We start from the raw sequence: 7597 nt of genomic DNA on the forward strand, positions 1-7597 counted from the left end.
AGTGTGAGCAGAAAAAATGAAAAGGGAATTTTAATGACATTTGCCCATTTTCATATTATTCTTAAATCCCTCGCCTCTGCAGAAAAACAGAGAGGGCTGTCGGGGTTTTGGTGTTGAGAACCTCCAACAACTGAAAAATCTCATTGAAGTTCATTGAACTCTTCCTTTTCTTCCTCCTCCTCCTCCTCCTCCTCCTCCTCCTCCACCCAGCATGTCTGCAGCATGCTAACTCCTCTGCATGCTCTCCACACACCATCCCCTGTTTTTAAAGCCTCATCCATCTTTGGTGTCATTCTGTGTCCATCAGCGATTCGTGTTTGGCAGTATGGAGCCTCGGGGCGCTGCTGATGCGAGGGGATTGATGTCTCCAGCTCTGTTAAATCGCTTGAATCCAGGCGCTGAAATTAGTATGGATCCCACCAGGGTGATGGGTTAGAGCGCTGTTACTGGCCCACCAAAGCATAACGTTGCACTCCGGACGAAATATTTAACGGTTATGTCTTTTGAAAATGAACCCTGAGGTGGTTGTGATGCATAAAAAGTGACTGACACACACACAGAGGAATAAAAGGTGATCATCCAAAAAAAAAAACTCCTCAACAGGTGCTGGAGCAGTTTATCCTCTTTGGTCCAGACTGAAGTATCTCGACCGACTATACGCTGGATGAGACTTGAAGAAACAAAAGCATACAGAGTCGTTAGTCAAAAGGCACCCTGCTGTATCATCTCTTACTCTTAATGGGAATCATAATTTACAAAAATTAACATCATGCCGTTTTGAAGATACTTGGAACTGGCAGCCAAGTCCATAAAACCATTAGGAAACGGGCTGATGAGGTAATAAATCAAGTGAGAAGAAGAGTCATTTTCTCATAGGCTTACATAGAAACAGACTTCTTTTTGAAACCAGTGGAGTCGCCCCCTGCTGGTTCTCCCACTCTGGCTTCACTTCTCAGACCCAGAGGCTGTTTGAACATGCATTTCCTCCCTCAGGTTACATTTTATTAACTTGCCGAACCGTTTCCTGTTACGTGACTGATCCACGCGAGTCTTTGGCGATGACATCATAGACGTCAACGTATCTGCTCGTCAGTTACATTCAGTCAGTCACAAACGGCCAGCGAGGCTTAATCTTAAGTGCTACAGTAATCCCCGTGCTCGTGATACCTCACATCAAAAATGATCCCAGCGCGGTTTAAAGATTTCACATCCCCGATATCAGATCCATGTTCTGTGACAGAGATCTGAGTTCATGTGCTGTAATCAGCACAGGGAGAGAAGAAGTTGAGCAGCCGCATGAATATTTCAAGGCACTCTTGTCAGAACTTGCCGTGTACGAGTGAAATCCAACCATATTCGCCGTGTCTTCAGTCCCAGCTCGTGAGATACAGCGGCCTCGGTCAAGCGGCCCCGAGCTTCACACCGGCCCGCTCGAGTTATTCTTGCACGCGCAGGGCTCCATGTTCAAGGTGTCAACAACAAATACGTAACACCCAGTAAGACTTTCAAAATAAAGCTCGCTGAAAAACAAGTTATTTTAAGTTGCGGACTGTGTGGTGGAGCGACTTGCTTTTCACTTCGCCGCCCGTGCATACAAGCTAGTGCAGCCACTGATCTAGAGATTTGGAGTCTTGCATATTCGTTTGCCGTCACGCAGGCAGATTCTGAGATGAGAATAGACCTGAAAATGATTGGTGGCAGGTCATATCGACATCATTGCTCATGCAGGATATGTGGCCTGGCCTGTTTGACCCGGTGAAGTGGTCGCAAGTTTGGAGAAACCTAGACACCAACATTACTTGGGAAGGTTTAGGAAAAGATCATGGTTTGGGTTTAAAGTAAGATCAAGTACGTAAGTCATGAAGGGCATCATTGTATGTTAGAAGTGGTGGGGACATCAGGCATTTCTTAAACGTCTTGAGCATGTGATTTTGGATCATTATGCCAGGAAATAAACTGCAGAACGGCACAAACTACAGAGTCAACCTGAAAACACTCAGATTAAAACACAATAATGTTGAACGGCCGTGTAACAACTTCGTATGCATCACATCCACAACTTCAATACCATTTCAACAATAGAAAGATGCCAATATTACTTTACAGGGAAGGCCGAGTGCACAGGAAGTGTTGGGGACAAAATCGTCCAGGTAAAAAAAAATGGTGCGGACGCGTCCCCGGTGTCCCTGCTGTAAATGACACCCGCGTAAGTGATGTGATGAATCGCAGTCTTCCTGTGCCAGGGCTGGACTAGAAAACGGGCTGACATCACCGTCCTGAAGGCCGAGTCAGTGGAGGCACGGGAAAATGCTGCAGCTCCAGCATTCAGCTCTCACAAAGAGAAAGAGGCTGAGACGCCACACGAGAGGAGACCGTGGCAGACGTCCATATCTCACGACTCGCAGCAACATACGGCGCCTCAGACAACATCATTGTCTCCTCTCACAGACCTGTAGCAGAGGCGGCTTCTTCCCCTCCCGTACGGTGACTCCAGCAGCCTTTAATCTATTTTTTAAAGATGAATTGAAAGCCAGGAGAAGAAAAAAAAAAAGTTGAGAGGGAAATCCTCTGTAGACCGTCTCTTCTATAATGCATGCCAAACAGCCTGCAGCAGCCGAGCATCTCTTGTGTAACGGCGTTATTATGATGCATTTTAATGAAGAGCGTATTACCTCAGCACCCCCCCCCCCTCCCAAACCTCACTGCTGTGGTCCCACCTCTGCTGCCAGATGAGGCCTGGAGGTCTTTTTTTTTTTTTTTTGTTTCTTGTCAAGCTCCCTCGCCACTCCCTGGGAGCTGATTGTTTATCTGCTCAGTGTTGTAGATTGAATGTTTTCAGGCAGCATCCAGACAGTCGTCCTTTCGCGCACTTCCATCCTCGCTAACGACTCTGTGTACTCAGCACCGACATTTTAACTTTCATCTTTTTCGTCTCTTTTGTCCCTGATTTCCTTGATATTTTTTATTTTTTTACGCTGCACGCTGTTCACATCTCGTCTCTCATCCGCGACTTTATCCTTTCATCTGTTTTTTTTGGACTTTTATTTCCTTTTTCGGCACCCAACCCGGCGCTCGCAGTTTTTGTCCGAGGTCTCACCAGTGTCACGTCATTCACGGCTAAATCAATACGCTTGCACGCATCAAAGTAGGCCTTTCAGCAGCGGATCATTCTCAGCCCTCAGGAGTTTTTCGGAACACTTTCAATTTAAGATTTTGATGTATTCACCTCTGTGAATGGAATAACAAACATTATTCCGACTGCAGCGTCTGTTTTCCGAGGCAGGGACGGTGCAAAGCTCTCCGTGTGGTGTTCTTGAACGAGTGGAGAAGAGAAGTAAAGGTGCACACATATATTACTCCCTCCTCATAACCCCGACCTCCTCCCTATCCATCTTATTAACAACTCCTGCTGGGCTGGAAAACGCTGATTTGAGTCTCCGCTCAAGCAACTGCTGAACTCAAGCGATGGAAAACTGTTCAGCTAAAGCAGCAGGAGACGGGACGGACTATAAAGTAGTAAACCTGCTGTATAATATTGTTATTGCTCATAGAGCCTCACTGAGTCTGTTAGATCATCGACACACAATTATTCAGCAAACAAGATAACTATTTTTTGCTTCTGACTTCTTAAAAAAAATGAGGATTTGATGCCTTTTCTTTGCCGTGCATGACAGTGAACTTTGATACCTGTAGCCCTAAAAACTCAAGTCAAACTTTTCTGATCGGATTGTCACTTATAAGCTTCTGTTTATCTTACGTGGGTGTGAAGGACAACTATAAAACAACCTAAGATGTGTCCCACTCTCCTCCTCATCGGATGGAAACAGTTATACTTTTAACAACTACGTTGATTTCCTTTGTTTTCAATTTCCATTTCTTATTCTTTTTTTTTTTTTTGGGTGATTTCCCAAAAGATCAAGAACAAAGTAGAACTACAGAAGACGTCAGAGAGGACCGTTTTCACAGTACATTCAAAGCCTCCGTCTCTCTTTGTTTTGTCTCTCTTTGTTTTGTCTCTCTTTGTTTTTGTGTTTATTTCTTTTGAGGATAGAGCTGCTGTGTATTTGTTGTTTAGTTTATGCACTACTTTAAAAGTTTAGGGGGACGTGTGGGTACCATTGTGTGGCTGCCTCATGCTCCCTATATTCTTTTGTTCTTTCGGGCCAGACCTCCAGACTCCTGTAGCTCTGGTGAAATGTTGTTCAATCATTTCGCTTGACAATCTAATTCTCAGTTATGGCATCTTCTCTTTATGTTGGTTATACATACATATATGTTTCTTTAACTATAGCCATAAGATTGTACCATTGAAAACATAACTTACTAACTACAATTAAAACTATAAGTCAGAGCAAAACTCCAACAGGGTAAAACCACAAGGACGGAACTCTACAATACTGCTCCAGATGTGACTACAGGTGCTAACAGCTGGCTGGTGAGAGAGATCACTTCATCATCTCTCTCTCTAATGTGTAGGACCAGAACATTTTTGTCATGGATTTGTTATCTCATGCTGCATTCACGTGCTCCTCGGATGATCCCACTCCCCCAGTTGGGAAGACGTACTTCCGACTTCTGTGTGTTCAACACGGACACAAAAAATAAGTTGCTTTGCATTTTATCAAGCGTTTCAAACATCACATTGACAGCTGTTTCCAGTGTCAGAGTATTACTACAGATTACACGTGAGACAAAACTTGATATGCAGTTGATGACTTTAATTTATTTATTTATTTATTTATTTATTCATTTATGGGGGGGTGTTCATGTGAGTTTTCTCAGTCGGATCAAACGTTTTCCTGATGGCGCCGACGCCGCATGAACACACAGTCAGTCATTATGTTTGTTTACCCGTACTCTAACTCCCACCTGTCAGCCCTTAGGCCAAAACATTCGCCTCACCTGCTCACCGTCTCCACTCACCTGTTTCCCATTTCCTCATTAGCTTTTTTGGCATATAAACCAGCCTGTCTGCTATTAGTCTCTGTCAGACTGTCTCCATGACATGTGGCTAGGTGTTCCAGCATCCTGTTTACCTGTTAACTTGTTCCGCCCAGCCTGTATTTGTGTTTGTCTTAGTCTCGCCCTGTTGGACCTTGTCTGGCCTCCTTGGTTTTGTTTCTAATGTAATTTTTGAACTGTGACACTTCTGGCGGCCTTCCTTTTATTGTTTTTCTCGTATTGTTCTTGTGTTTTGCTGCAAAGACAATTTCCTCTTCTGCGACGACAGAGATCTGAACTGAAAGAAGACAGACAAAATAATGTGAACACAATACAGAGCAATTAAGAATCCCCACAGCGATTCTGCTTTCACGGGGCGCGTGTCAGAGAGACACAAGGAGACAGGTCGGTCTGATCCCAAATATTCAGCAAATTGATATTGACTTTTTCGGAAACACCAAAAGCCGACTGAAAGCAATCCAGTCGTCTCTTATGACTCAATTGTCGTTAGCCGCGAGGTTATTAGATTTCTCTGGCCTGCGAAAAATTCAATTTCAGAAGCCACAGCGCAAAGCGACCGTGGTTATGGATGAATGTCATCCGGCTGGATGTTGCCTCGGGAGGAAGACGCTCCGTCACAATAATGGTCCGGTTAGTTTGGAAGTTAACTGCACTCACAACTGGAACAGATGTTTTAAACATGACATTAAGTTTGCCCTTTTGCGAAAGCTTTAGCCATCATTTTTGTATAATTCAAGGGAATGGGTGTAATTTAATGATAATTTTCTCTATTTATCACCTCAGGTAATAATACAGAGATTCTCTATTTAATGCCAAAAGACAATCATCATTACGGGCTCCTCGTTATATAATCATGTCCCGGTTGACTCAGAGCCAGTTCACTAATAGTCATCTGTGTAATCATCACTTCCCCATCTTTATACGGAGCAGGAGCTGCTCTGCTGTTTTTCCGCGATGAGACTTTAGTCACGCACTTAAATCGGCGAACAGTCCGCAGCAGGCTTCTGCTTTTTCGGAGGCGGCCGAGCGAGGACACCGCCTGCCTGTCGGGAGAAGGGCATCAAGGCTGCCTAATAGATCTGTATTCATTATTCAGACCTTGGCTCCACGCTGCACAGAAATATTGTAGGGAAATGTCAACATCATGTGCCTGTAGCGAGCCGCGCTGTCATTTCGTTTTAGGGAAGGGGTCTAATGAAGGGGGTGGTTGTTCTTGCTTTAGTGTCGTGTAGAACAAGTCGTTTCGTCTCACACAGGTTTGGAACCTGATTGATACAGTTTTTACACGGTTTAACTTCTTATCTATCATCCGTCTGTCAACTCGGTATCAACTGTAACCATTTTACATATTGCTGCTTTAATGTCAACAAAAACAAGAAGTAGTTTGTTGCTTTCTTTCTTGCTGTAAGTTGGATGAGGAGGGTGATGACGCCGCTGTCACACTGCAGAGCCCAGCAGACGGTTAGCGTAGCTTAGCACAAAAGCTGGAGACGGCGGGAAGGAGTCCAAAAGGAAACACAGTCTGCCCGTCAGCACGTCTGAAGCTCACTAATTAAAGTGTTGCATCTCATTAGTTGAATCCATATAAAAGAAAACAAGGGCTGCAGCTAACAATCATTTTAATTATAGATTAATCTGCCCATTAATGCCACGACTAATCAAGATCGTTTAGTCTGTAACATGTCAGATGCTAAGATCATTCTGTTTTAATCTCATAAACATACATATTTTTACGAGGGAGCGTTCCACAGTGTTGCTCGTCCTTGTGTTACAGAAATTATCTCCGCTCTGTCTCGACTCAGGACAAGATGTGAATGATTACAAGACAAAAACAAAAGCATGAAAAACAACGTCAGTGATAATAATGAGGACTTTTGTTCACATTCAGACTATATTTCAGCTGGATTTGTAGTATTGGCTTCAGCCGAGAAATTTGGATGTGGTTTCTAAATCAGTCTCCGAGATTATGATTACCTGGAGTTGCTGGTTCAATTCCCGAGTGTGTGAATAGGTGAATGCTTACCTGTGTTGAAAAGTGTTTGGGTCGTCGCTAAGACAAGAAAAGTGCTATACGTCATGCTCCTGTCCGTCTAGTTTCATTGTATGTGTTAATGCGTTTTCTGGGTTTTGCTGGTTTTGTCTTTTGTGTCTTTTGTGTCCTTTTTTCTTTTCAGCGTTGTGTTTTCCCTCCTGCTCTTTACCCGGCCTGATTTTCACTCCTCACCTGTGTCGCATCTGTTTCATTAGCCCGGCCCTGTTACCTGTTACCCTTCCCCAGTCTGCTCTCCCTCCACACCTGCCCTACATCTCTCCCTCATTAGCCCTTCCCTGTGCCTAGTGTTTTTTTCCGTTCATTTTCCTCACCTGTGATTCTCCGCCCGACTCCACCTGCCCCTCGTCCCCTCGCTGGCTTAGTTTGTATTTAAGCCCAGTCTTTGGTTCAGTTTCCCGTCCTGTTCTGCTCTTTTCCTGCGTCTCCTGGTTTCATCTCTCCCTCGTGTTCTGTTTTTCACTCCGTCTGTCATTCCTGGTTTGTCCCTTCGCCTTTTCATTTGGCACTTTTCTGTGTTTAAACTTTGCTTAGCTTTTGCATTTCTGGGATTGGATTTCAGCTTTCATTAACGCTCGCCTTTTC

The sequence above is a fragment of the Sparus aurata genome, chromosome 6 (assembly GCF_900880675.1).
Source record: "Sparus aurata chromosome 6, fSpaAur1.1, whole genome shotgun sequence".
Lineage (NCBI taxonomy): Eukaryota > Metazoa > Chordata > Actinopteri > Spariformes > Sparidae > Sparus > Sparus aurata.